The sequence below is a fragment of the Aptenodytes patagonicus genome, chromosome 9 (assembly GCF_965638725.1).
Source record: "Aptenodytes patagonicus chromosome 9, bAptPat1.pri.cur, whole genome shotgun sequence".
Taxonomy (NCBI): domain Eukaryota; kingdom Metazoa; phylum Chordata; class Aves; order Sphenisciformes; family Spheniscidae; genus Aptenodytes; species Aptenodytes patagonicus.
The window spans coordinates 1,239,169-1,251,780 of NC_134957.1; the positions used below are offsets into that span (position 1 = coordinate 1,239,169).

The 12,612-nt window shown below is 45.6% G+C and overlaps 1 protein-coding gene across 2 annotated transcripts in view; it reads left to right on the plus strand.

The window, feature by feature from the left end:
* PLS3 (plastin 3) overlaps positions 1–12,612 on the plus strand; it is a 54,724-nt gene that overhangs the window by 891 nt on the left and 41,221 nt on the right. Inside the window, exon 1 of one of the 2 annotated variants that reach the window (XM_076346877.1) lies at positions 5,932–6,021. The exons of the other annotated variant lie outside the window; for it this stretch is intronic. The gene's annotated coding sequence lies outside the window, so the exon portion shown is untranslated. Of the gene's footprint in view, positions 1–5,931; positions 6,022–12,612 lie in introns of those variants that run through there. 2 annotated transcript variants of the gene reach the window in all.

Consider the following 12,612-nt stretch of genomic DNA (forward strand, 5'->3'; position numbering starts at 1 on the left):
GTCACCCTGCTCCCCCGAACAATGGCTTCTTGTTGGGAGCCTGCAAAGGGAAGGGGAAGAGCAGGGAATTTTTCAGGAGGTGAAGCTTTAGACTTTCCTTTGCATAGGAAAGGCTGGGGCACCCTGGCGCTGGCTGTAAGCATTCCAATGGATAGCATCAAGTCCCGCTGCTCACGGAGGTAACAAACTCTGCAGGCATGACTGTTCTCCAATTTTAAGTTCTTATCTAAGTGGAAATAGCGAGTGAGACGTGGATGGGACTCTAACTTCCAGTTAATGCTTCCTTAGGACAGGCTGCATCTGTCTGCTCTGTAATAGCATCCATACCTTCAAGCAGGGCATCACTTGAACTCATTTATTTCTTTTCAGGAGAGCTGTTGGTATAGCTCTGAGCAAATGCCATTGAATCAGCCTCCGAGGTTGTTATTGCTCTTACACAATCCCAGTGGAATGCATGTGCACATGAGAGCTGGGCTTCCTGTTTTTGGTCAGTCTGTAGAAGAGACTATAAAAGATAATAGATATCTCAGATAAATTGCTTTTGCATGAGAACTTGGAGACATTGTTCAACCAGTAACACTTGTGACTTCTCCAGTGAGCCTGGTAACCTGAGAAGAAAAAACTCCTTAATGCTGGGAGACTTGCTCAGAGTAACTTTAAAGACAACAGCTGGAACCTGGATATAAAGAGGGAATAGTTACAGAGATCAACATATGTTAGGGCTGTGCATAATGATGTATAGAAATTCAGTCTGTTTTGAAAAGAAATCTTGTGCAAAGAGGAGCTGCTGGTAGTTTGTCAGTGGAGAGCAGTGTTTAAGGGGGATTAGTGGACACGAGGCGAGTCCCCTGGGTGCAATATTCTGCAGCTGATTTCTGCTTGGGGGTGTTTGATGGCCTTCTGTGGGGTGTGTGCATGCAGAGAGTTTAAATTCCAGATCTGTTGGTTTGCATCTGAATAATTCTTTAAAAAAAAAAAAAAATATGTTATAAAATAATTTGCTAAGATAAATCCTTTTGAAACGCTGCTGTTATCACAGCCCGTTAATCTTGCCAAAAGTTTAACAATTTGAGGATGTTGCTTGGTTGTAACCAAGCTCCTTTGAAGGAATTCTCTGCTTGTGAAAGATGAATTACTCATTCTTTGTCTGGGTTAAGAGATCATAATGTGATTATTAAACTCAGTTATTCAGTGCTAGATATAAAGAATTATGCTTAACCAGGATCTTTGTTCTCTTATCAAAGCTAATCTGACAAATTTCCCTCCTATAAAGTAGGCAAACATCTCCCCAGATTAAAGAATGCCCAAAACTCCAGAAACCTATTTACTAGTTTTGGCTAGATTAGCTTCACAGTGGGGAGGGATCTGGGGACTGACGACTTCATTAAGTATTCGGCTGACGGATGCTCGGATTTGGTATAAATGCAGAGGAACTCCTTCCCCTGGGGCTCTCTTACTGACTACTCTGCTCCGGGTTTCAATTGTTGTGAGATTAAGATGGTGAGTGAAGGAATTGCAGCCTTGTTAAATGGGTTTGCTGCTGGATCCACTCATGCGGGATCTTCTAGTAACTCTTTCCTGTGTTTACTTGGCTCTCTAGTGCAGCAACTTAACTGGCTTTGGAGAAGTGGAAATACAACAGTTCTGACTTGAAGGAAGCAAATGAGAATGCTACTCAATGATTGATTGAAAGGATGTTAGGGACAGTAATTCAACTTTGCTTAAGCAGCTGCCAGTGATCTAAGTGATCCAAGTGCCTTGTGAATAGCTTTATAGGTAAACTTCATGTTGGAAGTACTGTCTCTGTCTCATGTGTAGTAAAACTGCAAATGCTCCACTTCTTGGAGCATCAGTGCAGGAGTTGTGTTTTTGCTAATGTGTATAGTGTAATGCATCGGGAGAAGAGAAATGCTTTTCTTTTTACATGTTTGGCAGTGAGTTTAGGGAGGGTGTGCCTATCGTCTATTCTACATAGATATTTTAATCCACTTCCTTATCAAGGTAGATGGTAGTGATCAGTAGTAAGTACACTTGGTCGCTTACGAGAGCTTCATTTAGCACTTGAGGTTGTCTTGGTGGTGATATTTCAGGTGGTAGTAGTTTATTTGGTGACGTTGCCCAAGTACACCCTATCTGTGTTCTTGGTAACCTATTTTACATAGCATTAAATGATAGGTGGCAAAACACAAAGAGGCTGTGTTTTCAGCAAAACGGAAGACTGAATGAGTTCTGCTTTATAGCAAATTTTTCAAGTTTAGGGTTTTTTTTCTTTTTAAGTTTTAATGTTTTGCATCTCTTTCCTTCTTAAAATGCTGAGTGCTGTGGACCAGAATCCTCTGGGGACATTTGTCCCTCTTTAGATACAGGCCTGTTAGCTTGATCTTCTTGCGTGTGAACTGCCTGTGGCAGGGGAAGTGATGGTAAAGCAGCGTCTGGCCTGTTTGCGTTATTCCAGCACGGGTTTCGTATAGATCCAGCCCCAGCTCACTAATGATGTTCGACAATGGTGTTCGAGGGTGGCTTTTGACCTGCCGTGTTGGGAGGCAGGTTAACCCTGTGCAGGGACGTGGTGATGCTTCTGATCAAGAAAAGAGTCGGAAAGCAGATGTGGAGAAGGAAGGACAAAGATGTCAACTGCTACAGTGTTGCTTTGCAGTTTGCAGAGAGCTTGACGTTTATATGGCTACAACTTGGTTTTTATCTGTGTGGCACAGAGTAGCCATAAACAGCAAAAGAAACATGGTTTAAGTTGGTGTTTTGTTCGGGCTTTGAATATTACCTTTGCCTCCATGTATGTTAGAGCAGTAATTCAGCATAGAAGAGCAGATTCTCTTCTCTCAGTGCCAGCTGTTTAAACATGTGACTGACAAGCTATCAACCTGCATGGTGCAATAACAGATATTAATTTTTAACTTATTAGTTACTACTGAGAAGTTCCTTGTCGTATTGGGAATAGCCACAATATGATGTGTTAATATTTATTAACAATTACTGACCTTTGCATACTCAGCACTTTTTGAACTAAGTACTATCATGTATTAAGTATTCTGTGTATCTTTTTGGACATTGAGCTCATGGAGTAATTAAAGTTGCTAATTACATCAAAAAAGCCAAACATGAATCCAGAAACATCTACCACCAGATCTGTGTGAAAGGTAGAGTTAAATACTGAATTTAAAAAGCTTACCAAATAACCTTAATGCATATGCAGAGCAAAACATTCCTGAATATCTTTTCATTTCAAGTACGTTGCAAAACTGAGACCAACTCTTTTAATGAGGGTGATGCAAGGTTGTATTAAATCAGTATTTGTTGGGTTACTCTAATGAATGTCACAATATCACCTTGCTCTTTGTTATCTCTGGTCCCCAAACCCTTCGATAGGCATCTGTTGACATCTTTGCACACACATTTCTGTTGGCACTCTGGGAATTGGATTATTGCACAAGCAGCAGTGGCTGTGTTTGTGGTGAGTAGGTCTTGGCTGAGCTCTGCCTGCAGTGTTACTGGTGGTGGGGGTGCATGGAAGGACTGTTTTCCCTCTGACCATCCCAGAGAGTCGCTCAGGCTCTAACACAGAATCAGCTTTCCCTGCTTGCACCATTAAAACCCTTTTCCAGCCCGGAGGTACCTGCTACTCTTGCTGCTGGTAGATGAGTAGGTGAGAAGGGTGAGAGGTGTGATCTCATGATTGAAGGCAGTTGGGTGATGGTCTAGCACCTGGGCTCTGGGTGGTGTGGTGGGGAGAAATGATGCTAACCAGCCATCCTGGAGGTCCTCTGGGCGGTGGCAGCTCAGCTGACAGTGACTGGGCAGCTGTAATTGTTTTCAGCCGTGTGATTGCTGGCCATGAAATGTGCTGCTGTTGTGTCTTCTGCTCCATACACTCGGGTTTGGGTGTTCATATGGTCTCTCTTGGATTTATTGGATGGCAGGGAATTAAAAGTAGGTATCCCCAGCGTGGTCTGTGCTGGGAGTGGGTATGGGGTGGGTGGTGCTTAGACATAGCAGCATTTAGTACAGCTTCAGTCTTAGCAGCTGCCTACTTCATGCTTTTCAATGCTGAAGTTGTAGGTGATGGGTCAGGCTTGTCTTGTCCGTCCTCGCTAGTGTTTCCTGCCCTGGATGTTCTTCCTGCCTCTAGGTCAGGTTTTTCTGAAGTGGAGACCTCGATAACGCCTCTGCATCATGTTCTGTGCTGTGAGATTCACTTGGAGTGCTGCAGCGTGGCCTGTGAGAAGTCTCCTGGTTTGTGCAGATCCCTTTCCTGAGTGAAGGGCTAGGTTAGGTGTGGATTTCCTCTGCTTTACCAGCCAGCGGCATGAGCCTGGCTGGGTGGCATTGCCACACTGTGCCATCAGCTTGGGGACAGGGAATCCCAGCTGTCAGAAATCCTCCTGCCCCATCTCGCTGTGTTGCAGCCCCCAACCCACCCAGTCTCCCTTGGCACGTTGCACCAGCATACCTCCTGGGGTGGGTGTGCTGCGGCACTGAGTACGTGCTGCCTGTGGAGGGTGATGGATGCCCACCCTTTTAATTGATGATCGAAGAGGTGATTTGATTACAGCCAAAAGATGGGACTCATGAGCGCTGGTGGCTGCAGAGCTCAACCCTGGGCAGCAGGTGCTGTGTTTGAGAGTTCAGGTGTTTGGTGTGACCCTGTGTGATAAGGTGTTGGTGGACCCCATGTGATCTGCCAGCAACGTAAAGAACAACCTGTCTTCTCATATCGGCTGAGCACGAAAACAGGATGAATCGATGGAGCTGGAAGACAGAAGTCTCCACTTAAAAAGGCTGGAGAGTGGGGTGGCAGGAGAGGACATGCCCATCTGCCCTCTGCTAATACCACACTGTTTGATCCGGAGGTGGTGGCATTGGAGATAATCGAGCTCTTCCCTGCAGTGGGCACATCTGACGTCAGTGCTAACAGGCAGCTGCCCTGACAGCAGGACTGCCTGCTTAGCCCGGTCTACCCTCTCCTGGCAGGTCTGTTCTCATCAGAGGGGTGTGGACCCCCCTGGACAGGGTGCTGGGCTGTGGTGGCCAGTGCTGTGCATGGCCAGTGCGCTCGGTCACTGTGGCATCTGCTGGTCTCCTGGGAATCTGTAATCTGTTGGTTTTTTTGGTGATAGATTAAAAATGCCAAGAACGACAAGCAAGTCCTGTCTGGCCCGCTTGGAAGAATTATATAATGTGTGCTCCTCTGACAGCTAGTGTTTCACGTCTGGGTTTTGTGGGTTAACACTTGGGCTACTCAAAGCTAGTTTTGTCACTGGGTTTGTGAGTGGCGTGATGATGAAGAGGTAACCTCCATGTCCCTAGGAGAGCTGCTATCAGCAGAGACGGCTCTATTGAGAGCCATTCTTTCCCTTTTGCTTGTTGATGTTTTCCTTTTGCCAGTTGATTCCTGTTAGTTTATCTCCACCTTTCAGCAGCCGTGAGCCATGAGGGTGACCACTGCCTGTGGAAATGCAGTATCCCTGGCAGGTGGGCTGCTTGCCTTAGGTCCCCTTCCTTGTGTCCCCCTGTGCCAGGCTGGTCCGTGCTCTCCAACGCCCTGTGCTGCGGGGTGATGTGCATGTTCCTGGGGGTGAATTGGCTCCTCCTGCAATGTCCGGACTGTCCCCACAGGGCACAGTGGCCTGTACGCTACTGACATTTGGGAATCAGTACGAAAGAAATAAAATAATTATTGGTTTGACATGCATCTGAGGATGTGGGGAGCAGGACAACTGTCTGAAATGGGAAGCTCTGGTTAGGACTGCTGCCGATTGCTCATGTCAATCCATATGGGCCACATGCTTCTAACCAGTCTCCTTGCCTCATTTCCTTCTCTGAAATGCTTACAGCTGTTTTTCCTGCCTCTTCAGTAGGTTTTTTGTTCCTGTAAAAAGAGTGACAGCTCACAGATGCTGCTGGGAGTCCCCACTGCGTAGCTGGGAAGAGAGACTATTGCTGTGATCTTCAAGAGAAGATAAGGTGTAGTGTCTCTGCAGGAGACCTAATTTCTGATGTTTTGAAGTAAGCTTTTTTTTTGTTTTTTCTTTTTAAAGCTGAAAAGAGTTTGCTGTCTCATTCACTGTTCCCCCATACTGCTCTTAGTGAGGGAAGTGAGAGAGCAGGTAGTTGGTGCTGTCACTTATGGGTGGAACAAGGAAGGAAGAAGTGATGTTGGCCATGAACATATTATCTAGTGTTAAGGGGTGTTCAGCATCCAATCTTGCTGCTATGCTTATAATATCTGGGTTGAACTTTACAGTGTTGCTTAGGTATTGGCTTTTTTCCTAAGAAGTCCGTGACCAAAATGATAGCAGTGCTTGAGGTTCATCATTGCTGATCCTCCACTTAGCCCAGTATACCGTCTCTTCTGTTCTGCCCTTTTTTGCATTCTGCCAAGAGAAGTAGTTGCAGACTTCAGTAGTGGGGTTAATAATCCAGCCCTGGACAAGTGAAGAAGGAGCTGTAGAGATGCTGATGCCTATGTGAGCGTTTCACAGTTTATGGATGGATGGATGTTAAAGGGGCATCTGAAGGCAGTGAGAGAAGCTATACGTACCCTCTTTTAGACCAATGACCTGTGTACTGCAAGGAAGGTGGGGTTAATATGGCGAAGTAAATGGCTGTGTTGAGTTGGCTTGAATGCCAAGTTGAGACAGTGCCTGTAACAAATAAAACCTAGTGGTATGTTTATGTGTGATCTTGGGCTCATTTCAGTGCTGAGAGCATACAAAACATCTCTGCTCTTCGTGGGTTGGTTGCCTGTTGGCCATAAACCATAAATAAGCATAACTTCTCTTATTTTCCAATCCTGAGGTCACTTTGGTGGCTCTGCTTTGCCTTTTATGCAGTCCCAACATCACAAAAGAACAAGGTGTCCCAACAGCTGTTGTACTGGTGTCTGAGATAGGAAACCTTCTGTTATAGGATCCCAGTGGTATGTCCATGGCTGGTGACCATTTTCCTGCCTTGTCCTCCCAAGGGTCTCACTGCTGTGCAAGGAGCCGCAGGTTGGCTCTCCTGTACAAAATATACTGGGGCTGTACTCTTCTCAGCCCATGTTATAAGTGATGCTTTATAAACTGCTGTAGGAAATGGAAAATAAAGTAATTCTGATCTGTGTTCTTTTAGAGCCCTGTTCTTTAGACCAAAATACACAGGATAAGTCTGGCCCTTCCCTCTATTCACTTTTCATAGCCTCCTTTGTTTTTAATTTATATATCTTTTTATTCTAAATTCCTCCCATCCCCAAAATAGAACAGACATCAGCCTGCAAGCAAAGGTTGCCAGACATTGGTCTTGTGGATTACAGTGGCTTTTTGGCCTGGTTGGAGACTGAGCCCCACCCTACGTAGGCTTGGATTAAAAATAGCCTTTCTTTTCAGCAGGCTGAAAACTGTACACAACACGTTCACATCTTGGTTTCTGGGGCACTGGCAGCCATGGGAAGCCCTTCAACTGTAAAATAACTCAGAAAATCTGTTTGCTGCTAATTCATCCAAAAGTGCTAAGGTGACTGGTGTCAGGGAGGTGTACAGCCAAATGTCTGAGTGTCAGCCATGTAGTTATCGTAGATATTGAGTGAAGTTTTAGTCATACTTCTTGCAGGACCTGAAAGAGTTGAAAACTGTAGACCACGGGCTCTGTAGTCCAGCGGCCTGGAAAGAGCCCCATGTCCATCCTTGTTAGTGGAGAGAGTTGGCTGGATGGGATGAAGAGATGAATGCATGCCCTGTCACGGAGCCTCAGGGGCAGGAAGGAGTCAAGACCTTTTTTGATTCCTTAAATGCCTATCTTGGCTTAGGCAGTTGTTAAGAAAATACTGGCAGAAGCTCTTATACTTCATTTCCCGCAATGGTAACGTATTAGAGCGATAGCAAGGTGTCCTACGGGTGGCAAGAGGACCCTGAGGCTCAGCTCTCTGGGGGACTGTTTGGGGATGGAAGGAGTTCCTGGATGGGGAGGTGCTTTCATGGAGGAAGGTCCAGCAGACTTGCAGGTCACTAGCTCTAGGAAGGAAGGACAGAGCTCTGGTCAGCTGAAAATGAAGGCAAGTGCTTCCTACAACTGAATGTTGTATGAGCTTGGCAGGGAGTTGGGTGAGAAAGGGCATGTGTGCTGCTCCGATGGCTGGAGGCCATGCATTTAAGAGGAGAGAGCAATCCTGGCCTAAAAACACAGCCTTTTATCATCTTGCCTTCATGTTGACCAGTGTTCTGATGCCAGGCAAAAAGAACAGCAACAGTTTGGGGCTGCACTAGGCATTAGGCTGCCAGTTTAAGTATGTCCCAGCTCAAGTGCTGCGGGGAAAAGTACAAGGGCCAGGAGACTGCTGGCCCCACAGCCCCCGGCTCAGTCCTGTCTGTCCAGACCTGAGCTGCACACTCCTCCCTCTTCTTGTAAAACAGAAAAAAACATTAAGGGCAAGAGGTTGACCAGTATCTGGTGTGGTGATCTCATTCCCCTACTGCCTATTGGAAAAGCCAAGCCTCAAAACCAAGACTTCTCAGGCAAGTCTGAGTGGTCGGCCATGGGATAGCAGAAGGGAAGAGTCGAGTGTCTCCTTGCTCTGGACATCTGTTCTCTGCCTCGTGAACCTCATCTGTTGACTTCTTGCATTGTTTAATTTGTTTTCCACTGTCCTTGGCCATGCTTGTGTGAGGCAGCAAGTTTTTTGGTTTTTTTTTTTACAGGGTGGTAGCAAACGCCAGCTACTTGCAGGCTCCTGCCTGCCCCGCGGGGGAAGGCAGCGTGTGGCTCATCCGGGAAGTGGAAGCAGGCGGTGCTGCCTAGCAATTGAAGCCTCCAGCTTAGCCATAAGCCTCTACGGTTTTTTAGGGCTGGGGTGGGAATAAATGAGCAGGGGAGTGCGATGGGAGGAGGGCAGGGAGGCTCTGCCTGTTGCCTATTCCACAACTGTTTATGACTAGCATGCTCTGTGGGCCTGGAATAGTTTACGTGACCTTGTTGATCAAATGTCTCTCTGAAATGCCTTTTTCTCTTCAATTTTTGTAGACTCCACCTTGGCCTGTTCTGTTTCTGGTTCTTCTATTCTAGACTAGACTGTAAAAAAAACTTAATGTGAAATATTGTCTCTCATAAAACCTTTGTAAACAGTCATGAAACTGACTGCAGAAGGACACTAGAAGGATTTTTTTCTCCCAAAGCCTAGGGACAGAGCCTTCAGCCTTTGTCTAAGTTGCATGTTTTTACTTCAGCTGCGAGTCAAGGGGCTATTTGTTCATATCTCAAATTCTTAAAGTGGAAAAACTGACTCCTGCAGTTATGTCTTTACTACAGACATTCTTTTGCTAGAGGACACTGAATTTTGCTTGAAAAAAATGGTAGCTAGGCTGCTTTTTAAAATTGTATAAATACAGGAACTTAAACAAGGCAATGTGAGCTGTTGCCCACTGCAGGGTCAGGTCAAGACAAGGAAAAACCTACAAAACACCAATTTGGGAAGAAGCATAATGAAGAAAATCTGATACTCTGGGAGATGAGACTGGCTGAATAATATCAGAAGTGCTGCTGCCCTGTATCAGTGTTTCCAATATCAGGTGCTGAACGAGGCTGTGGTTTGGGGAGATGCTGTGTTTTGCAGGAGGTGTCAGTGACTGCTGGTGCAGTAGCCAGAGAGGGCTCGCCTCTGGCGTGCAGTAGGTAATCCTGCCCCTGACCTGGGTCCCGTTAGTGTGGCTCCTGCCAGAGTTTTGTTTGCTAGAACTGCTTCTGTTGCCTTGGCTCCAGATGATGGGGAGGCTGTCTTGCTAGGGAAAAAAAAAAAAGAATTAATTGCAGAGCTCTAGGGTCATCCTCTTGGATTCCTACTGAAATTGTTGTGTCTCATGGAGGTGGTGGGAAATGAAGCTTAAGAAAAATCCTCTTTGTTCTCCCTTGCTTTTTTCTGAAGATTGACATATGAAAAGTATTTTGATACTAGAAGGAAAATAGGAAGGCATGTGATTCTGCACTCAATTTATATATATGGGACTGATTTTTTGCCAATATGTTAGGGATCAAATTAGGGGTCTCCAGAGCTGAATGCACAAGATATTTAAAACACAGGTTGAAGACCTTGGATAACAGAAGCTTGTACCCTCTCTGGATTAGATGGAAGGTGATGTGCAGTGGGTTGTTACTGAAACAAGGTTGCACGGTCACCTGTGTGCCATTTACACATTCTTCCCTGCCTGTTGTATTGGAATCTGAAAACTATAGCTAAAGTCCTGCTTTTCTATATGCTCTTTCCCTCAAAGTATCTGCAGCTTGGCATGGCAGGAGCTGACTGGGCAAGCGAGGTGTGATACTGCTGCTGTGTGCTGGAAGTACCATGTAACACTCTGCATTGTTAGTGCCAGAAATAGTGGCTATGAACTGATGCAGTTTGTGTCAACATAGAGTGGTGAGATGAGTGTTTTTGCTTCACGAGAGCATCCCACCTCTGATGTACCCATTAGCTTCCAACGGGAATTGGAGACTGGAGCACTTTGGGTTACATTCATAGCAATGTGTGTGTCTCTTAAATTTGATCAGGTTTTGGGTTTTTTTAATGTTTGTATTGGTCTTTGCCCTAGCAATGTTGCTAGTGTACGTGGTACTGTCCCAGCCCTGGCCGCAAAAGCCCACGGTGCCAGGACTTCTGTTCAATGGGCTGTGCACAAAATAACAGGGGAGGGGGATTGCTGTTCTGCTTCTCTCACTGTCTCTCCAATGCTACAAGGTAGAAGAGTGTCTTGCTCTACTTTAACAAACAGTAGGACTGGACTTGCTGCCTTTGACTCTGCCCTGCTGGGAAGGACGGGGATGGTGGATGAGGTCCCATGCGTTTTCACAGTCGCTGTCCCCGTTTCTCTGGGACAGCTCAGCGCAGCCCCTCCCAGCAGGCAAAACTGCTGGGTGAGCACCAAAGTTCTCGGTGTGTCCGGAACAGTGCTAACCAAGTGGAAACTTGAATTCAAGCTACCCATCCCTGTAATTGGCATTCATATTTTGTGAGGCAGTGCTTCAGCTGGGTCACTTGCTAAACAGCGTCTGAAAGATCATAAATCCTGGGTCCTTGTTTACGCTGCCATCGCAATCTTGTGCTCCTTCCTGCTAATCAGCCGGGAAGGGTCTGTGGAGCGTTGTTTGGGTTTGGAGCAGGGCTGTGGTTTTGAGATTCCAGGATGCTGAGTCTCATCCCAGGGACAGGCTTGGATGCTCTCCTGCCTTGGAGCCTCTGCAGCAGGATGCTAATGAGCAGGCTGATACTCCAGCCTGTCGCTGTTTTCCTTGGGTTAAAACAGTGTTTGCCTTCTGCTATAACTGTTGAGCAGCTGCGGTGGTATATACATATATATATTCCACTCTAAATCTTGTAGTTAAACATTTCCTTGACCCAGCATAGAGCCAAGGTGCTTGTCTTCAGCTGGTTACAGAAATAAAGGAAGTGAGTTCCAAAGCAATATTACAATTATCTTTTTCTTCCTGAATTCTGCACAAAATGTTTTGCCTCCAAGAATGAATTGTGAGGACTTTTATTTTGGGGAATACATAGGGTGTTTGTAGGTGTATGTAAAGTTATCCTGTTATGGTTGGTATTGTGCAGACAAGCAGGGAGAAGGTTGTCCCCTGCTTTTAAGAACTGTTTCTGAGATAGCAGTACTTTGAAGGAGGTCAATAGAGAACAAATGGAAATACATTTACAAATGCGTTCATGTTTCTCAGTGCTCCTGGAAATAATAAGCAAGTTTCTGAATCCTCACTTAGGTAGAATTCACCTTTCCATAAGGAGAGAGGGGAAACTGGGCCTTCTGAAAACTGAAAATATTTTGAATAAGTGGCCTTAATGTCTGACCTAAACTTTAGCCTGTTCATTTCTGCACTGTTTGGCCGAAGTTGGGACTAAGCTTTCCTTGGGGACACGGATGGAAGATTCCAGTGCAATCCTGCCCCTGCCCTTCTGTTGCCCACCCCTTTGTAATGTTCTTGTTGATCTAATTTCCAGCTGGGCTCTTGCCACTGTTTTATATAAACCAAATGCTCAAGCAAAGGCAGCATAGTCAGACTTCTTGTTGAAAACTTGAAAAACTTACATTTCTTCTGCCCAGCTAAGAAACTCCTGGAAGTTACCATAGCTCTCCTGGATGGATGGTTATGGCAGCGCCCAGTCTACTTTAGTTAGGTCCATCGCTAATGGCAAGACCTTTTATGCCTCCCTCCCCACCTTCCCCTTCTCTAAGAGGTATATATCCTTTTTCTGGGTTTATATAGGGTTGTTTTAGTCAGTCCCTTTGCTCCCTGTCTTCTGAAGGTCTATATAAAGAGGTCTTGGAAAGCCATGAAATGGAGTAAGATTCTGCCAGGTACTAATGGCCTTGAAACCCCTTGTTATGTAAAAGCCTTTACAACCAGTACCAGTCCATAATTCACTTAAGCAATTAAGGCTTTGTGCATTGGGTTGATATCAACTTGGCACATAGCAAAGTATTGCATTTTCTTTTAATGCATTGCCCTTTCATGTGTAACACTCATAGCTAATATTCTTGATCAGCGTGTGGACCTCTTTGGTGTAATCCATGTTGTACTTTGTGGTGTTATTGCTCCCAGCTATAGATCTTCCCCTCCTACCTG